General features: G+C 41.5%; 2 long non-coding RNA genes across 3 annotated transcripts in view; both read left to right on the forward strand.

The window, feature by feature from the left end:
- The first annotated feature begins 2289 nt into the window (after positions 1-2289).
- LOC131424176 (uncharacterized) lies at positions 2290-13929 on the forward strand. Its single transcript, XR_009226803.1, has 3 exons — positions 2290-2397; positions 13346-13467; positions 13794-13929. It is a non-coding gene; the product is annotated as an uncharacterized LOC131424176 (long non-coding RNA).
- A 2915-nt stretch (positions 13930-16844) lies between these two features.
- LOC131424173 (uncharacterized) overlaps positions 16845-21488 on the forward strand; it is a 29313-nt gene continuing 24669 nt past the window's right edge. For both annotated transcript variants that reach the window (XR_009226799.1, XR_009226798.1), the window contains exons 1-2: positions 16845-17057; positions 20279-20398. This is a non-coding gene — a long non-coding RNA (uncharacterized LOC131424173). The remainder of the gene's footprint in view (positions 17058-20278; positions 20399-21488) is intronic.

Consider the following 21488-nt stretch of genomic DNA (forward strand, 5'->3'; position numbering starts at 1 on the left):
ACCGCCATCTTTAATGCTGCCTCCCTGAGAGTGAGGAAAGCTGGCTTCCCACTCAGGACCAACCTGGGAGAGCCCCAGCTCACTGGAATATTGGGTCACTTCACAGAGAGGGGCAGAGCTCCCTTCTCAGAGCAGATTGAGAGAGACACCCAGGTTGGGGACCCTCGTGGGTCATGCCTCCAGGGACTCCCAGAGCTCCCTTCTCCTCAGAGCAGCCTCAGGGGACTCTTGGCTTAGAGACTTCGTGAGTCATGGCTCTAGGAATGCCTGGGGTTCCTTTGTCCTCAGAACAGCCTGAGGGGGATGCCTATCTTGGGGACTCTCATGTGGCATGTTTCTAGGGCTTCCAGGGTTTCCTGAGGGAGTTGCCAGGGTTGGGGACCCTCACAGATCATGTCTCGAAGTAGGCCTGGGGTTACCTTCTTAGAGCAGTCTGGAGGAGACGCCAGTGTGGGGACTCTCTTGGGTCACGTCTCTAGGGACGCCCAGGGTTCTCTTTTCTTCAGAGTGGTCTGAGGAAGACTCCTGGTCTGGGGAGCCTCATGGGTTGTGTCTGTAGGGACATCCGGGGTTCTGTTCTCCTAAGAGCAGCCTGAGGGAGATACCTGGTGTGGTGCAGCCCATTTTGTATTATAGAGACAGGGTTTCAGTGCATTGCTTTGTGCCTTGCTTTTGCTGAGACTGGTTTTGAACTCAAGATCCTTCTGTCTCAGCCTTCTGAGCCTCTTAAGTTTAAATATATTACTTCTAACAAAGCCAGAATTTATTAAAAATACATCCCCTGTATTTTTAATAATGAACCACATTTTTTCTTTAATCTTTGCTTAGTTTAGTTTAATTTTTTTTTTTAGTTGTAGAAGGGCACAATACATTTATTTTATTTATTTTTATGTGGTGCTGAGGATCAAACCCAGTGCCTCACACATGCTAGGCAAGCACTGTACCACTGAGCTACCACTGCCACACATTTTTCTTTTGGTGGAAAGTTTAATTAGCAAGAAGCCACCCCTCCAGGACCCTCTTGCTAAGGCCTCCCCCTCCAGACCCTGCCACTTCTCCAGACCCCACCCATATTCTTCGGCCCTGCCTGTCCTCCTGAACCACCTTCCCCCTCCTTCCTACCCTGCCTCTCCTCTAGGTCCTAATCATGTTCTATGGCCTGTCCCTACCTCAGGTCCCATCCATCTGCCAAGCCCTGCCCCCTTGTGATTCATTCTCCCTCTCCTTCAGACCCTTTCTCTCCTCCAGATCTTTCCCTTCTTCCTGTCCTGCTCCTCTTGCAGACCTCACCTTCCTCTCTCTCTTTTTTTTCATTTTTGTTTTTGCACATGGACACAATGCCTTTATTTTGTTTATTTATTTTTATGTGGTGCTAAGGTTTGAACCCTAGCCTCAACATGCTAGGCAAGTGATCTACCATGGAGCCATAACTCCAGCCCAATCCTCCTCCTCTTTAAGACCCTGCCTCTTCTCCAGACCCCGCCCATCTTCCAGGCCCCCTCCTCCTCCTGACCTTCCCTCCACCTCTTCCAGACTCTGTTCCTGCTGGTCTAGGATGAGCAACTCCCTGGCTGCTGTGCTAATTGGCAGTATATTTGAAATGGTGTACAAATAACGTTCGTTGTATAAACACTGACATCCTGCATTGGATGAATTATCTTGACTATATCAGAATTTGATATACCATAAAATAACTTTAGAAAAGTCACCTTTCTGTATAGATCATGAACATTTGAAATAAAATCAGAATTTGTTAAAGGGCAGATGACAGTCAGCCTTGAACCCTGATGATCCCAGGATCCCATCCCTTGGGAGGACTCTAAGTAGCAGTCCAAGGTTTTGTATGCTAATTGATTCATTTTCTTATTTTAGACTTATTTTGTAATGTAATTCCCTATAGCCTCCAGGTATCCAGTTCTGGGCAGTAGGATTTTCCAATTCAATTCTTGATTAATATTCTTTCAGTTTTCTACAGAATTTTTAAAAATATTTTTAAGTTGTCAGTGGATCTTTTTATTTTATTTATTTATATGTGGTGCTGAGGATTAAACCCAGGGCCTAACACATGCCAAACAAACGATCTGCCTTTGCACCACAAATCTAGCCTTTAATAGAATTTTTAATTCTGTGAACTTCTATTTTTTATAAGGAATGTTTTAAAAATTACTTTTAGCTTACTTTGTTTTTGATTGAGAGAATTGGCTTGTTTGAGAGAATTGTATTGTTTGAAAATGCTCATAATCAAATGATTTTAATTAATTTCCACTTATTAAGGTATCTTTGGAGACCGATGTGTAGCTCAGTGGCAGAGCACTTGCCTGGCATGTGAGAGGCCATGGAGTCCATCCCAGGACCATACACACAGAAGATGTCTTTGACAGGACTCAAGCATGAGAGGTATGCTTTAAAAAGATCATGTATTGGGGCTGGGGTTGTGGCTCAGTAGTAGAGCAGTCACCTACCACATGCGAGGACCTGGGTTCGATCCTTGGCACCACATAAAAATAAGTAAATAAAACAAAGGTACTGTGTCCAACTACAACTAAAAATAAAGATTTTTTTTTTAAAAAGGTCATGTATTTCCATATATATATATATACACACACACCACAGTGCCTCTTCCAAATTCATATGAAATTATTCTAAGAAAATTTCAAATCAGTTTTAAAAGAGAAGAGGGATGATGATATTTTTAATGTCAACTATTGATATTTCATGATATTTATAACCACTATAGATGAAATTTCCAGAGATGCAAATCATTACAAAATGTAAGAGACAAGTCAGTAGCTGCTTTTTTGTAATTCAGATACATTTTCTAAAAATAAGGTTTTTTTAAAAAAGATATTTTTTCTTCTTTAAAATTTAGAAAGCATGTCCATATGTCCTATTACAGTTCTACATTCATCAGAAAGTTCTCTTATTCCTTGCATACAAAGGGATGGGCCTTCTAATGAGCATGATACTTTATGTTGTCAGGAATTCTTGTGGGAGAACTCTTTAAGTGTTTTGCCTCTGTTCAAAATATTATTTAAAAATGTATCAATTTGCTTTTGATTTCAGAAATTTGACTTTCTTTAGAAATTAGGTATTTATTAGTATTTAGGGTTATTTCATGTGGGAAATGCCGTGATTACATTTTATCCTAATGTTATCCTAATGTTGTGTTAATAATTTCCTAAGCTATATTATGTTCATTTTTCTTACCAACAGTCAATAAAGCCTTTTGTGTTGTTTTGATGGTATTCTTAATGTGAACATGCTTTATGATGTGACACCACCGTTCATGATGGTCTAGGTATGCAATACACTATAAGGAGAGTATTTTGATTCTGAGAGTCTCAAGTGTTTTAGGTCCAACATGTTTCCTTAAGAGGAATGATTATTCATTTTCTATTTGATTACACAAATAAGACACAAATTCTTTTTTTTTTTTTTTCCTTTTGTGGTTCTGGGGGTTGGTCCTAGGGCCTCCTGCATGCTAGGAAATCTTTCTACCACTTAGCTACATCCCAAGCCCCATAGATCCTTTAGTTGTCATTAGCTTCATGATGAGCTAGTGACAATAAAATTACTTAGAGTTTCAACTAGATTTAGACTCATGCAAGAGTTTGGGCATCCATAGCTCCTTGTGATTTCTAAAAGTTAGAGTGTTTTCCCACAACACAGAAGCATCTATTATCACTCCTGGACTGAGTTGACACCTCTGCTTCTCTTGGCTCACCACTTTCTGTAGAGGTCTTGGAGGAGATAGACATTCTTTGACTATTTGTCCCAGTGACAAATATTTGATTATATTGCTGCTAAAAAGTATGTATAGAAATAAAATAGAGACAAGGATTCTTTGGGATAAGTGATTCAGTCACAGTGAGTCAATTTGTATTAGGACTTTTTTAAAAATAAAGTCATTCTTTAGGGAAAGTTAAACCATGAGTTGAAATAGAATCTCTAAAATGTCATTTTTTTCCCCTGTAGTGATCATGTTTTAAGAAGGAAAACCTTGAACCTAGTGACAGCATAAAAATATAATAAGTTAACATATGTTATTACTTCAACATGAAATATGTAAAAGAGGCACATACTTTGAATTTTTTAAAAGTTTTTTTTAGTTGTAGTTGGACACAATGCTTTCATTTTCATTTATTTATTTTTATGTGGTGCTCAGGCTCAAACCTACCACTTCACACATGCTAGGTGAGTGCTCTACCACTGAGCTACAACCCCAGCCCACATACTTTGAATTTTATATTAGTTTGAACTATTTGATTTTTGTGTTATAAATGTTCATAATAAAATACAGCTAAGAGTGTCAGTTACTAGTAATTAACTGTATGAATAATTAAACAAGTTTGAGAAAATATAACCATGTCCTGAGGTTTTACTTTAGAATAGTTTAATCTTTTTTGGGGGATGGTACTGGGGATTAAATCCATGGGCGCTAACCCTAATCCTTTGGCCTTTAATATTAATATTTACCCATACTGTTGCATCAAAAAGTGATATAATAACTGCCCTGTGGACTTTAATACTAGTATAAAATCAATACTATAAAATGTAAGTGATATAAATGCTACCTTGTGACTTCAAATACTTACATGATATCCATCTATTATAAAATTGATAAAATATCTTCCCTGTGGCAATTACTAATGTAATATCCTTATTCTAGAATCTAAAGCTAATATTGTAGCAGGAAAGTGACATTTAACATCAATGTGGTATCAATAGTATAGCATGACAAACTAATATAATTGATTCCCCGTGGAATTTAATACGAATATAATATCCTAGTATACCATGTAAAATAAATATGATAGCTCTACTGTAGCCTTTAATACTGATGTTATGTCCATTCTATAGTATTTTATAGTAATATATTAGCTGTCCTGTGGACTTCATACCAACATGATATCCATATTGTAGCATCTAATGCTAATATAATAATATCTTCCCTGTGGCCTTTAATATTTACCCATACTATTGATATTATAATGTAATATCCAGATTATAGCATCTAAGACTAATATACTATCTGCCCAGTGAATTGCAGTAATAATAAAATCTCCACAGAGTAGCACATAAACTTAATATAAGAGCTGTTTTGTGTCTTTTCATGATAATATGATATCTACTATATGCAATCTAAAAGTAACAGTAGCTGACTTTGGTTTTTAATATTAATGTAATATGCATACTATAGCATCCTAAAGTACTATAGCAGCTGCCCTGTGGTTTTTAATACCTTTATAATAGCCATACTATAGCACATAAATTCAATATAATATCTGAATTTTGGTCTTTACTACTAATATCTGCCGCAGTCTGGCTGGGCACAAATCACGAGCCACTGAAGCAGGAACAAACTTTATTTTTAAACTGCAGGAAAACACTTCACACAGCTCCCGGGGAATCCTCCCGAATGCGCCAGGAGGCTTGAACAGGAACCCCCAGCCGGAAATATCTCTCCCGGAAATCCCTCCTCCTGCACTTCCCCAACCAATGGGAACCATATCCATATTATGGCATCTAAAAGTAATAAAATAGGTGCCCTGTGGCCTATAAATGTCATATGATAGCCATACTATGGCATCTAATACTAATATAATAGCTGACCTATAGCCTTTGACTTTAGTATAATATCAATACTTTGTCCTCTGAAACTAACAGAATAGCTGTCCTGTAGCCTTTTAATACTAATTTTATCCATATGTAGCATCATTATAGTCTCCATGTAGCCTTTTATTCTAATATTATATTCATACTGTAGACTCTAAAATGAATAAAATAGCTTCCTTTTGGCCTTTTAGCATATATTACATAATAGATGATTTCTGGCTTTAAATATTAATATTATATCTATAAATATAGCATCTTAAATTAATATTACATATATCCTGTGTCCTTATGACAAATATTATATCCATACTGTTGGATTTAAAACTAGTATAATAGATACCTTGTGGACTTTAATACTAATATGCTAGCCATACTGTAGCTCCTAAACTTAATATAGTAGCTGCCTGGGCCCTTTAATATGATATGTAATATGATAAACATATTGTGCTCTTTAAAACTAAAGTAATAACTGCTCTGTGGCCTTTAGTGCTAATATAATATTTATAATACACCATGTAAAACTAATGTAATAACTTCCTTGTGTCCTTTAATATTGATAGTGTAGCATCCAAAACTAATATGATAGCTACCCTCTAGATTTTAATATCATAATATTCATACTGTGACCTCTAAATTTAATACAATAGCTGTCTTGTGGCCTTTATTACTGGTATGTTATTCATACTATAGCATGGAAAACTGATTAAATAACCATTCTGTGGCCTTTAATATTAATATGATTTACATATTATAGCAAAAAAAACTGATATCAGAGGTCTTTATTACTAATAGATGCAAGCTATAATATCTAAAACAAGTAAGTAGCTGTGCAATAGAATTTAATACTAAGTCACATCCATGCTAAAGCATGTTAAACTAATAGCTCCCCTGTAGCTTTTGATACTAATATTATAGCCTCCAAAACTGATGTAATAGATGTCCTGTGGCCTTTAATATTAATGTTACATCATTCCTATAACCTGTGAAACCAATTTAATAAGTTTCTTATGAAATTTAATATTCATTTAATATCCATATTATAAATCTAAAACTGATAAACAGGTGCTCCATATAAAACTGGTAAATAGGTCCTATAGTATTAATATGATATTGTATCACCTTAAACTAATATAATGTTAGCTTTGTGGCCATTAAACTAATATGATATTTATAGGATAGTATTAAAATCAATAAACTGCCATGTTGACTTTAATGCTAACATGATATCCATACTTGAGTATCTAATAGTACATAATTATTGATCTGGAGTGTTTAATTCTAATATGATATTCATATTGGAACATCTGAAACTGATGCAATAGTTGCCCTGTGGCCTTTGATATTTATATGATATCCATCCTATAGTATCCAAAGCTAATAAAATATATTAGCTACCCTGTGGCCTTTAATATTAATATAATATCCATACTACAGCATTTAAAATAATAGATGCACTGTGGCCTTAATACCATATAATTGGTTTGGATATGCTCATGTGTGAGACAATGTAAGAAAGTTTAAAGGTGAAATGATGGGTTATGAGAGCCTTAACCCAAATTAGTAATCCTCTGATAGGAATTAACTGAGTGGAAACTGCAGGCTGATAGTGTGTAGCTGGAGGAGGTGGGTCATTGAGGCAATGCCTTTGGGGTACATATTTGGTGAGCTGCACCTAGGTTCTCTGCTTCCTGATCACCACTTTCCTTCACCACACTCTTCTGACCCACCTTAAGCCCCAAGGAATGGAGTTGGCCATCTATTGGCTGAGATCTCTGAAACTGTGAGCCTCTAAATGAACTTTTCCTCCTTTAAAATTGTTCTTGTCAGATCCTTTGGTTAAAGCAGTGAAAAAGATGACTGAAACAGTAACATACATGACATAGATCTAAAACAAATACAATAGTTGCCCTGATGCCTTTAATACTAGTATGATATTAAGAGTGTAACATCTAAAACTGATATATAATAGTTTCCCTGTGACATTTAATGTTATTATAATATTCATGCCATAACATCCAAAACTAACATTATAGCCTCCCTATAGCCTTTTATACTAAAGTAATATCCGTACTATAGCATTTCAAGCTAATATAATATCTTCCCTGTGCCCCATAAAGCTAATGTAATACATACTATTGCATCTAAAATTGATATAATAGCTGCTCTGTATCCTTTAATATCAATAGACATCCTTATTATAGCATCTTAACTTGATATAATAGTTGCTCTTTGGCTTTAATATTTATGATACCCATAATAGCATCTAAAATTGATAAAATATTAGCCCTGTGGCCCTTATAGGTAATATGGTACCCAAACTATATCTCCTAAAACTAATATAATAGCTAGACTGTGGCATTTAATATTAATATTTTATCCATATTATGCCCTCTGAAACTAATAAAATAGCCCCCTTGTCATTTTAAGTAAAATATCCATATGATAGCAATAAACCATATAATATAGCATATCCATATAATAGCATATAAAGTTAACATAATAGCTGACCTCTGGCATTTAATAGTAATCTGTTGGGCTGGGGATGTGGCTCAAGCAGTAATGCGCTCACCTGGCATGCTTGATATGGAACTACAGATCTTGTTTACCCAGCTGGATTTTGGTCTTGTTTTGGTCCCATCTCTTCTTTCTATGCCCCTATGTATCACTTGTAGAATGGAAATGTTTAATCTATGCCATTATATATTGGATTATGTAGCTTGCTTTGATTTTTATGGGCTCTCATGCTGATGTTTCCTTAAGTTTCAGAAGAGGTTTTGGACTTTGACTTTTGGGGAATACTGGAACTGTTAAGAACATGTGGACTCCTGGATATGAACTCAATGTATTTTGCATCATGAGATGGACATGAACTTTTGTGGGGGCAAGGGCACAATGTTATGGTTTAGATATGAAGTGTTACTCTAAAGCTCATGTATGAGAAAAGGCAAGAAAGATTTAAAAGTGAAATTATTTGGTTATGAGAGCCTTAACCTAGTGAGTGCATTAATCCACTGATAGTGTTGAACTGGATGGTAACTGTAGGAAGGTAGTGTGTAGCTGGAGAAGGTGGGTCACTGGGGGCATTTCTTTGGAGTGTATATTTGTCTCTGGTAAGCAGAACTCTCTATCTGCTTCCTCTTTGCTATGTCTTGATTTGCTTCCTACCTCTGTACCATTTGGGCAAGAGCCATGGAGTTGGTCTTCTATGGACTGAGACCTGGAAAATATAAGTGTCAAATAAAATTTTCATTCTCTAAAAATTGTTCTTGTCAGGAATTTTAGACACAATGGCAAAAAAGCTTACTAAAACAATACTGTACTATATAGAAATAATAGTGGCCCTTTGGCCTCTTATATCAATAATATAGCATCTAAAATTAATAGTTACCCTGTGGTGTTTAATCATATTATGATATAAATAGTATAGCATCCAAAACTAAGATAATACCTTCAATGGCTTTTAATACTACTATGATATCCATAATATTGCAACTAAAACTAATATTATAGCTTCCTTGTGGCCTTTAATAATGTAATATCAATAATGTGGTCACAGGGTAGCTATTAGCTTTATAGATAACTGTATGGATATTAATATTAAATGTAAGGAAAATAAAAAGAAAGAGAGAAGATGCAAAGTCAGAAAGACAGAATGGCAGAATGGTCACGCTGCCAGCTTTATTTATATCAATAGGTTGTATTTGGTCATTGGCATTAGTAATATACTATTGTTTATTGTGTCATTTGGAAGGTTATAGAGTCAGCAACGTTATACAGCTTATTCCTCAGTTACATTCTACAGTTACAATATGCAATGTTAGAAGATTTGTGTAGCTATCAAGAAAGTTTATTGTTTACAGTTACTGTTAGGTGGGCAGGTCCAGGAGCATGGGAGCTTGGTGAAACATTTTTATTGTATAACAAGAGTGTTTCTTTATTCCCAGGACCTGTGTGCCTGTGATCAAGGTCAAAGCTGATAAGACTCTAGCACAAAGCCTTCTAATGCAGGGCATTGCTACAGCTTGTAGGCATCCCGTGTCTTTGCACAGAAGTTTTCCTAGCATCCAGACATTCCTCGTCTTGGCACAGAAACTTACTAGCCACCAAGCATGCCACATTCATGAAGCCATCAGAGACCCCAGTCCCAAACACTGAACCCTTGTGGGCCAAAGGGAAGCTTTAAGGCCAAAGGAAAGCTGTTATATCAGTTTTACATGCTATAATGTGGATATAATATTAGTTTTAAAACTGAAGAGCTGCCTGTGACCTTTTAATACAAACATGTCATCCATACTATGAAATTGTAATGGATATAATATCTCCCCTGTGAACTTTATAACTAATATGGTATCCATATTATGGCATCAAAAACTGACATAGTAGCTGAAATGTGTAATTTAGTATTATATCCATACTGTGGACCTAAAACTAATCACATACCTTTCCTGTGGCCTTTCATATTAATACAATGTCCATATTATAGCATCTAAAACTAATATAATAGCTGTCCTGTGGCTTTTAGTACTAATATGATATCCATATTATAACATTTGCCAAGGTCTGTTAATATTAGTATGATATTGATAAACTAGTACCTAAAACTAATAAAATATTTGCCCGTGGGCTTTAATACTTTTTAAAATTTAATATATTTAAATATATATATTAAATATATATATTCATATATACCATCTAAAAACAGTATATTAGCTTCCCTATGGCCTTAAATATTAATATAATATTCATACTGTGACATATGAAACTAATATAATAGCTACACTGAATTTTTTAAAAAAAATATTGTTTTAGTTGTATATGGAAACAATACCTTTTTTTTTTTTTAATGTGGTGCTGAGGATTTAACTCAGTGCCTCACATGTGCTAGGCAGGCACTCTACAAATGAGCCACAGATGAAACATGTATATATCTTTGAAAGACCATTATTCTGCTTATCACAATTAGTAATTTACTAATTGACATTGGCACACATTCATAAATCCTAGGGACGTGGGAAGTTGAGGCAAGTGGATCAAAAGTTTGAGGAGAGCCTGGGACACTTAGCCAGACCCTGGGTTTCAAAATAAAACAGAGGGCTGGGGATGTAGCTCAGTGGCCCACATCCCTGGGCTCACACCTCAGTACCACAACACACACACACACACACACACACACACACACACACACACACACTTATAAATGCATTACAAGTTAACAAGCTGAATACAGAGCTATGGAGAGGGGAGCAGGATCCATGCACAGAGGGTGGCAGTGCTAAAGCCCCATAGTGCTTTCCAACCCTGAAAGCACCAGCTCCTCGCTGCCCGTCTGGTGGGAACCAGGACAGCACTGCCACCGCCTGGCACAGGGGGGAAACTACAGCTCAGAGTTGTTAAGTCACATAGCCAAATCATGCAGGCTTGGGCCAGGGTGCAGCGGAATTAGAACTCAGAAATCACGACCTGGAATGCAGCCCTTTCTCCCATTCCAGCGCCCTGGATTGACTTTATGGAGCCTGGAGGGCACTAGCCCTTCCCAGGTGTGGCTTCAGGGGTTCCGGGTCTCCACGCTCTGCTGCCAAAAAGGTCTTCTGTTTGTGTCACCCATAGGAGGTACCTGCGGACAGAAGCCAGGTTGTAGTTTCTGAAAGGTGCTTGGTTTATCCTGCAGTGGAAACTGTGGGCCTGGCATCCGCACACCACGGCTCTGCCCTTTCTCCTCCAGGCTCCCCAGCCCGAGGAGGCGCTCACCTGTTCTGCTCCACTCCCACAGAGATGCCACCAGTCCCCAGGAGGCAGGGACACTCTGCTCACCCAGAGGAGACCTGCAGGATTTTGGTGGGTTGGAGCTACAGTTGCTAACCTCAGGGCCACTATGGCTCAATGAAAATGAAGGGAAAAGTTAATTGGAACAACACATAACACCTCTGCAGCCTCTGGACACAGAGAAAGTTGCTCAGATGGCAGAGTGTGCAAACCCCAACAACTGCTAAACCATCCTTTTAGATCAAAACATGGGATGATGGGCTGTATTTTAGCTAAAATATGCAAATGTATGTTGAATAACCAGAACAGTGAATTTCAGAGGTTGTGCATCAGGACCAGGTAGTGGAATAGCTCTCTTCGCAACATTAAACAAGCTAATCAATCAACAGAATCCAAGCTCAGGATGCATTTGCAACCTGGGAAAGAGATGAAATTAAAAGTTGGGACGGAGGTATGAAGCTGTAGCATAATGTCCTCTAAGCTAATCAGAGGTGAGACATAGGGGCCCTAATGACAACCACCTCCAGGTTCTCCCCTAGATGTGGTTCTGTGGGGATCCTGAAGTTGCCTCCATGTTTTTCTGTTGTTCCCCAGGAAGCTCCTATGAACAAAGATGCAGGCCTGGGTTGTTGTGCTTGCATTTTTCTGAGTTTACCGCCCACATCCAGAACTTTTTAATCTCTTTCCATAGGCAGTAACTGCATACTGAGCCTGAGTTTATCAGCTGCATTTACAGGTGTTTCTATTCAGAATTCACTTTTCCCTCTGTGAGGTGTGAAAAGGTAAAGGCAGTCCAGAGTAGAGACCTGGGGGAGCTCAGAGACACCAGGGCCTCCATGGCATGGATTCATAGCAGTTATGCTATTTGTTCACCCATTGAAGCACATCCTGATTGCTTAAGGTATTGGGGCATTGTGAATAGAACTACTATATGTAATGGTGTGCTGTATTCTCGATATACATTTTTGAGGCAGTTGTCTATATTTTTAGGACCATGTGGTGAAACCATGTCTAACTTTGGGGAAAATGCCCAGTTTTTTGATAGTGTTGAACTGTTGTGTGCTCTTCCAGCAACGCACAAGAGTGCCTGTGGCTGTTCATCATCCTCATGGTTGATACTACACTTACTAAAGACCTTAGCAGCTCAGTAGGTGTGCAGTGCACTTGGGGTCTTAGTTTGTGCTTTCCTCATGACAGGTGATACTAAGAATCATTTCTATGCTTCTTTACCATCTTGTATCTTTCTTGTGAGTTGTCTGTTCATATCTTTACCCATTATGTTGTCTTATTGTTGAGTGTCTTACTATATTTTTTACACAAGTTTGTTTTAGACATATACTTTCCAAAGATTCCCCCAGTGTTTGACTTGTCTTTTCATTTCCTTAATATGATTTTTTTTTACAGAGGAATTTAATACAGTCCACATTATCAGGTTTTTCTTTCATGGATTTCTTGTTGTTATTGTTTGTTTGTTTGATAGCAGGGATTGAACCCAGGGTGCTTAACCACTGAGCCACATCCATAGCTTTCATGGAATTTGGGGGTGGGTTGTATTTAGAACCTCATCATGAAACATGTGGTCATGCACATCTTCTAGAGTTTTACAGTTTTCCATTTTAAATGAAAATCTAGAGAGTAGTTTGATAGGTTCTGGCATCCATATGTGTGGCTTCTTGAAGTGTGTGTCCTTTTGAAGTCAGTGATGTCTAGTCTAGGTTTAAAAAGAGCGTGGTGGGAATTTCTGGAATGCACTGAATCTTCAGATCAGGTTTGAGGTAGTTTCATCTTAATTATATTGAGACCTGAACAAAGACTATCTCTGTATTTATTTATATTTCATTTGATTTCTATATAAACATTTCAAGAATTTCTGAAGTATGATTGTACTTTAATACTTACATGTAAATACTTCAAATTTGGGGTCTCTATTTTAAATATTAATGCTTTAAATTTTTTCTTATTCCAGTTTATATATTTCACTATTTCCCCTACATGATGGCTGAAATATAGGAAATCAATGAAATTTTGTCTATGGGCCATGTACTTTGCTGCTTGCTATCTCCATCCATTCTGATCAAGACATAGGAGGTAGGCTCTATTTCTTTTCAATTTCCAAAATCATGACCTGGAATAGTCAGAACTATGAATTTAAGAGCTTCATTGTGCCTAGCACAAGGGGGTGCAGCTCTGAACAGTGAACACCCAGCATCCTGCACTGCCCCCAGTGGCCAGCAGGGGGCACTCAGAACAACTTTCTCTGATCAACTGCTTTTGGGGGCTGTGTTCTGTGCCCTAATCAAACTTCCTTCTCCTGGGGACCCACCTGAGAGATGCCACATCTAGGGACTCCTAGAGGCTCTATCTAAGGTGTAGACCAGAGGTTTTTTTCTTTTCTTTTTTTTAATCCTGGGGAGACACTGGAAAGATACCATGGACTAGGGATGCCTGGTGGATATGTCTGTGGTGAGGACCAGAGCTTCCTTCTCCTTGGCACCTACCCATGGAGGCTCCACTGTGGATTCAGGATGCCTGAGGTTCATGTGAGGAAAACATGAGGAAGAAGTTTCCTGTTCACTGCCTGATGGGCTGAGAAGTAAGTTCTGCCATGTTCTTTACTTTCTCAGGTAATATTTTAGGAGAACTTATTTTACAACAGTATTTCTTACTGAGGCTTTGGCTGCTCATTATCATGGTATGTCAATGTATTTTGTATGGCTTGAGTGTCTGAGGACACAAATGCCCCCTCAAGATGGTGCAGGGAGGGCCCAGTGCCTGGAATCTCACTGGGGCCTGAGGGTAAGGGCTCATGAAAATGCAGCAAGAAGCTCTCAGGAGCCTCTAGGATGAGAGATGCAAAGATTATGATGGATTGCACTACCCAGAATCCTGGGTAACTGTAGAATCCTCATTGCAGTTACCAGAGCCTTCTGCAGGGAGGGCAGCATGGGTCAAATGACAGACTGTGCTACCCATAATTCTTGGGGACCTGCAGCTTGCATAGACCTCTGCAGAGAGGGCTGTACTGACAAAAAATCAAACTATGCTGCCAATTACTTTTGGGTGCCTGCTCTGCCCAGGAGCCTCTGGGGGTGAGAATTGTAAGGGCAGAATACCAGACTTCAATGCTCAGAATATCTGGGGATGCCTACATACCCTGTAACCCTGTAAGTCCCAGAGGATTTGGTGGTGATGGTTTTGTTGGTAGAGCTCACATCCTAGAATCTCCAGGGTCCCAGGGAAAGCATGGGGTCTTCAGCCCCTGTGATCCTCAGCAGGACTGTGCAGGCCAAACACTAGACTGCATTATTAGAACCCTCAGGGACTGCAGCTTCCAGAATCCTCTGTGGTGAGGGGCAAACCACTGAACTGCATTACCCACAATCCTAAGGGGGAACTTTAGTTTCAGAATTTTCTGCAGTGAGTAGGAAAAACACAGGACTAAATTACCCACAAATCTCAGTGCCAGCAGCTGTCAGGATCCTCCATTGTGAGGACTGTTGGACTGAGAGCTTAACTACAGTATCCAGAATCCTTGGTGGGGTGTGTTGCCCGTTAGTATGCAGCCTGCAACTCCCTGAGGCCTCCCAAGTGAGAGCTCTGCATTATGCAGGTCAGACTACACTACCTAAAATTCCTGGGGACACACTGGTGAGTGTGCCACCTGCAATTCCAGGAGGCTTCCACAGTGAGGTCTTCAGTCCCAAGACAAGCATGTGGCCTTCAGTTCTCATGGCCCTTGCAGTAGGGGCATGTAGGCAAAACACTGGACTACCTTATCCAGAGTCCTCAGGGGGAATTGCAGTTCCCAGGATCTGCAATAGTGAGGGCTTCAGGGTAGGGAGCTGAACTATACTACCTAGAATTCTTGGAGGTGCCCCGTGTCCATGTGGCCTGGAACTCTCAGAGGCTTCCACACTGAGGGCTATGGAGGTAGAGGGCAAAACTATACTACCCAGAATCCCTGGGGGCCTGCAACTCCCAGACACCTTCCTTTTGAGTACCGCCAGGGCAAGCTTTGTATTGCACTACACAGACTCCTCAGGGGTGTCTAGGTAGGCTTGTGCTACAAAGATCCCAGAGCCATGATGGGGGTGAAGTCCACATAGGTAGGATGGATTGCACGACCCAGAATAATCATGGCCCACAGCTCTCAGTGACCTCTGCGGTCAGAGCTGACTGAGTAGAACTGATTACAATACTCAGAATTCCTGGAGGCTCCGAGCTCTAGGTAGTCACTGTACAGTTGAACATAGCCCCAGGCTATAATACCCATGATCCTTGGGGGCTTGCAGCTCCCAGAATCCACTGTAGTGATGCTGCATGGACAGAACACCAGAATACACTGTCTAGAATCCCTAGGGATGCCTGAGTGAGTGTGTAGCCTGCAATTTCTAGAGGCCTCTGCAGTGGGGGCTGCATTGTAGAAGACTGGATTACACTACCCAGAATCCTGGGTGGGGGTATGAGGGTGAATGTGCTACTTGAAACCCCCATAGACCTCTGAAGTGAGGGCTGAGTGGGCACAATGCCAGTCTACACTGTTCAGAATCGCTAGGGGTGCCTGAGTAGCCTGCAGCTCACAGCGACCTCTGCAGCTGGCCTGCAATGTGGAATACAAGACTGCACTACCCAGAATCCTAGTGGTATGAGGGTGAATGTGCTACTTGCAACCCCTAGGCTTCTGGGGTGAGGGCTGCATGGGTAGAACACCAGAGTCCACTGCCAGGGTTCTCCAGGGTGTCTGGGCCAGCACATGGCACACAGCTTCCATGGTCCTGAAGGCAAAGACTGTGTGAGCAGAGCACCAGACTACACTGTCCAGAAACCCTGAGAACCCTGAATCTGTGTAGCCTGAAGCTCCCAGAGGCATCCATGGTGAGAGCTGGACAGGCAGGACAGACTGAATGTTCTAGAATGCTGTCATAGGCTACTGGTAATTTGGTCTGAGCTCAGGTTCTTCTACCCTCCTACAGTGGTCACCCTGGGCTGGGAATTAACAGATTTTCTTAAAACCCCTGATTCTGAATTGGAGCAGTCCCTGGCTAAGTCACTCTGTCTCAAAGACTACACATCCCAGAAGCCTCTGAGGTGGTCTGTTTCTGGCCTCTGCCCTTGGGCTTAGGGTCTAGACTCCCTGTAGCTGCCTCCCTCTGTGCCTCTGCCTGCCTGTCTCAGGCTGCTGCAGCACTTGGCCTGGTAGAGTGCAGGGAGGGGGTCTCCTGGACTCCATTTCTCCTCTTCTGAGATTTCACTCCTCAGGTGCCACAGCCAGACCTAGTTAGAGCAGTGGGAACATATTTTATTCATTAACTGCTGAGGGTGGAAGAAGGTGCTGACATTCACCAGGGAGCCAGGACAGGCCCTGCCTCTGAGCTGGGAGGAGCTCCTGTACAGCGCATGGCCAAAGGGGCGTGGTCAATAAGGGGCAGGGCCTTGCCGCCATCTTTAATGCTGCCTCCTTGAGAATGAGGAGCTGACTTCCCTCTCAGGACCAACCCGGGAGAGCCCCAGTCCTGGGAGTGTTGGGTCACTCCACAGGGAGTGGCAGAGCCCCCTTCTCAGAGCAGATTGAGAGAGACACCCAGGTTGTGGACTCTCATGGGTCATGCCTCCAGGGGCTCACGGAGCTCCCTTCTCAGAGCAGCCTCAGCGTGTGGATTCTTGGCTTAGGGACTTTCGTGAGTCTTGTCTCTGGGGATGCCCGGGGTTCCCTTCTCCTCAGCAGCCTGAGAGAGACACTTGGTGTGGGGACCCTTGTGGGCCACATCTCTAGGGGTGCCTGGGGCTCCCTTCAACTCAGAGTGGCCTGAGGGAGACGCCTGGTGCGGGCACCCTCTTGTGTCATGTCTCTAGGGACGCCCAGGGTTCTGTTCTCCTCAGAGTAGCCTGAGGTAGATGCCTGGTGTGGGGACCATTTTGGGTCACATTCTAGGGACACTGGGGGGCTCCCTCACCCTTACAGCAGCCTGAGGGAGATGCCAGGCCTGAGGAGCCTTGGGGGTCATGTCTCTAATTAGGCTGGGGGTTCCCTTCTCCTCTGAGCGGCCTGGGGCAGACGCTAGGGTTGTTGTGCGCCAGGGTTGCTGTGCGTGGTCGAAGGGGGCATGGCCAGCCAGGGGCGGGGCCTCAGCGCCATCTTTAAGGCCGCCTCCTTGAGAGTGAGGAGCTGGCTCCTCCCTCAGGACTAATCCAGGAGAGTCCCAGTCCTTGGAGTATTGGGTCACTCCACAGGGAGGGGCAGAGCTCCCTTCTCAGAGCTGATTGAGAGAGACACCCAGGTTGCGGACTCTTATGGGTCATGCCTCCAGGGACTCACGGAACTCTCTTCTCCTCAGAACAGTCTCAGTGGACTCTTGGCTTAGGAACTTTTGTGAGTCATGTCTCTAGGGATGCCTGGGGTTCTCTTCTCAGAGCAGCCTGAGGGAGACGCCTGGTTTGGGGACCCTCTTGGGTCACATTCTAGGGACACTGCAGGGCAGCCTCATCCTTACTGCAGCCTGAGGGATATGCCAGGCCTGGGGAGCCTCCTGGGTCACGTCTCTAAGTAGCCCCGGTTTCCCTTCTCCTCAGAGCTGCCTGGGGGGGTTGCCAGGGTTGCTGTGCTTGGCCAAAGGGGGCGTGGTCAATAAGGGGTGGGGCCTCGCCGCCATCTTTAATGCTGCCTTTTTGAAAGTGAGGAGCCTGCTTCCCCCTCAGGACCAACCCGGGAGAGCCCCATTCCTGGGAGTGTTGGGTCACTCCACTTGGAGGGGCAGAGCTCCCTTCTCAGAGCAGATTGAGAGAGACCCAGGTTGGGGACTCTGGTGGGTCATGCCTCCAGGGGCTCAGGGAGCTCACTTCTCAGAGCAGCCTCAGCGCGGACTCTTGGCTTAGGGACTTTTGTGAGTCATGTCTTAGGGATGCCTGGGGTTCCCTTCTCCTAACATTGGCCTGAGGGAGACGCCAGATGTGGGGAGCCTTGTGGGTAACAACTCTATGTAGGCCCTGGCTTTTCTTCTCCTCAGAATGGCCTGAGGGAGATGCCTGGTGTGTGGACCCTCGTGGTTTATGTCTCTTTGGATGCCTGGGGTTCCCTTCTCCTCTGAATAGCCTGGGGAAGATGCCTGGCTTGGGGACCCTCATGGGTTATATTTTTAGAGAAGTCTGGGGTTTTCTGCTCAGAGCAGCCTGAGGAGATGCGTAGCATGGGGACCCTCATGGGTCATGTCTCTAGGGACACCTGTGATTCCCTTTTCCTTAGAGCAGCCTCAGAGAGATGGCTCAGAAGCTTCTGGCAGGTCTGGCAGCTGGTGAGGGGATGGTGGGAAGCATGAGAAGCAAACCCTGTCCTGGACCTGAGAGCTGAGGGCATCCTTGGCTGTCAGCCCCTCTCTGTCCTTCACAATTTCATCCTGGCTCCCTGTGCAGCAGTGACCCTTCCTTAGGCTATGACCCTCATCATCTTAATATAGTGACCCAGGGTGGTTTCTAGGGAACCTGGCTGGAGAGGAAGGAGGAATGTGTAGGGAGGGAGGAATGTACAGCCTAAGGGAAGGGGACCCCAGTCCACTTCCTTGTTTTCCTTAGTGTTTAAATGGTTTGCTTTTTCTTGCAGTGTTAAAATAGTAGAAAAAAATTGAAAAGTACATATGTTAACAGCCCACTATGTCATTTTAAAAAACTTTTTTAATTTTTGTTTTTGGGTACTGGGGATTGAACTCAGTACTTATCTTTTTTTTTTGTTGTTGTTGTTGTTGCATGTGATCACTGAGCCATATCTCCAGCCCTATTTTGTATTATAGAGACAGGGTTTTACTGAGGTGCTTCATGCCTTGCTTTTGCTGAGGCTGGTTTTGAAGTTGAGATCCTTCTGCCTCAGCCTTTTGAGCCTCTTGAGTTTAAACATATTACTTCTAACAAAGCCAGAATTTATTAAAAATACATCTCATGTTTTTTGTGGAACCGAACTCATGAACCACATTTTTCTTTTTCTTTAATCTCTGCTTACTTTTTTTTTTTCAATTTTTTTTTAGTTGTAGAAGGGCACAATACATTTATTTTATTTATTTATTTTTATGTGGTGGTGAGGATCAAAACCAGTGCCTCACACATGCTAGGCAAGCCCTCTACCACTGAGCTACCACAGCCACAAGTTTTTCTTTTGGTGGAGAGTTTAATTAGCAAGAAGCCACCCCTCCAGGACCCTCTTGCTAAGGCCTTCCCCTCCAGACCCTGCCTCTCCTCTATACCCCACCTATATTCTATGGCCCTGCTTGTCCTCCTGAACCACCCTTCCCCCTCTTTCCTACCCTGCCTCTCCTCTAGGTCCTACTCATGTTCCAGGGCCTGTCCCTTCCTCAGGTCCCACCCCTCTGTGAAGCCCTGCCCCCATGTGACTCATTCTCCCCCTCCTTCAGACCCTGTCTCTCCTCCAGATCTTTGCCTTCTTCCTGTCCTGCCCCTCCTGCAGACCTAACCCCTCCTCTTTAAAAATTTTTTTGTTGTTGCACATGGACACAATGCCTTTATTTTGTTTATTTATTTTTATGTGGTGCTTAGGTTTGAACCCAGTGCCTCACACATGCTAGGCAAGTGCTCTACCACTGAGCCATAACCCCAGCCCAACCCTCCTCCTCTTTAAGACCCTGACTCTTCTCCAGACCCCACTTATCTTCCAGGTTCCCCCCTCCTCCTGACCTTCCGTCCCCCTCCTCTAGACTCTGCCCCTGCTAGTCTAGGATGAGCAGCTCCCTGGCTGTTGTGCTAATTGGCATTATATTTTTAATGGTGCACAAATAACATCTGTTGTATAAACACTGACATCCTGCATTGGATGAATTATCTTGACTAGTATCAAAATTTGACATACCATAAAATAAATTTAGAAAAGTCACCTTTCTCTCTCTTTTATTCTCTATAGATCATGAACATTTGAAATAAAATCAGAATTTGTTAAAGGGCAGATGACAGCCAGCCTTGAGCCCTGATGATCCCAGGATCCCATCCAGTGGGAGAACTCTAAGTATCAGTCCAAGCTTTTGTATGCTAATTGATTTATTTTTCTTATTTTAGAGTTATTTTGCTATGTAATTCCCCATGGCCTTTGGTTCTGTGTAATAGGTTTTTGCTATTCAATTTTTAATTAATATTCTTTCAATTTTCTACAGAATTTTAAAAATATTTTTTTAGTTGTCAGTGGATCTTTTTATTTTATTTATTTATTTTGTTTATTTATATGTGGTACTGAGGATTGAACCCAGGGCCTAACACATGCCAGGCAAATGCTCTGCCTTTGCGCCACAACTCTAGCCCTGTTTAGGATTTTTAATTCTGTGAACTTCTATTTTTTATTCATTTTCTATTTGATTACACCAATAAGGAATATTTTAATAATTTCTTTTAGCTTACTTTGTTTTTGATTGAGAGAATTGTTTTGTTAGAGAGAATTGTCTTGTTTGGAAAGGCTCATAATCAAATGATTTTAATTAATTTCCATTTATTAAGACATGTTTGAGACTGGGTGTGCACCTCAGTGGCAGAGCACTTGCCTGGCATGTGAGAGGCCATGGAGTCCATCCCAGCACCACACACACAGAAGATGTCTTTGACAGGACTCAAGCATGAGAGATAGTTTCAAAAGATCATGTATTGGGGCTGGGATTGTGACTCAGCAGTAGAGCACTCGACTAGTATGTGCAAGGCCATGGGTTTGATCCTCGGCACCACATAAAAATAAGTAAATAAAACAAAGGTATTGTGTTGAACTACAACTAAAAATAAATAAAAAAATTTTAAAAAAGATCATGTATTTACACATATACACATATACCAAAGTGCCTCTTCCAATTATTCTAAGAAAATTTCAAATCAGTTTTAAAAGAGAAGAGGGATGATGATATTTTTAATGTTAACTATTGATATTTCATGATATTTAAAACCACTATAGATGAAATCTCCTGAGATGCAAATCATTACAAAATGTAAGAGACAAGTCAGTAGCTGCTTTTTTGTAATTCAGATACATTTACTAAAAATAAGCTTTTTAAAAAACAGATATTTTCTTCTTTTCAAATTTAGAAAGCATTTCCATATGTCCTATTAAAGTTCTATATTCATCAGAAAGTTCTCTT

This window comes from Marmota monax, unplaced genomic scaffold (genome assembly GCF_021218885.2).
Source record: "Marmota monax isolate L192 unplaced genomic scaffold, Marmota_monax_Labrador192_F-V1.1 WCK01_AAM20220418_F8-fsc00102, whole genome shotgun sequence".
In the NCBI taxonomy this organism is placed as follows: Eukaryota; Metazoa; Chordata; class Mammalia; order Rodentia; family Sciuridae; genus Marmota; species Marmota monax.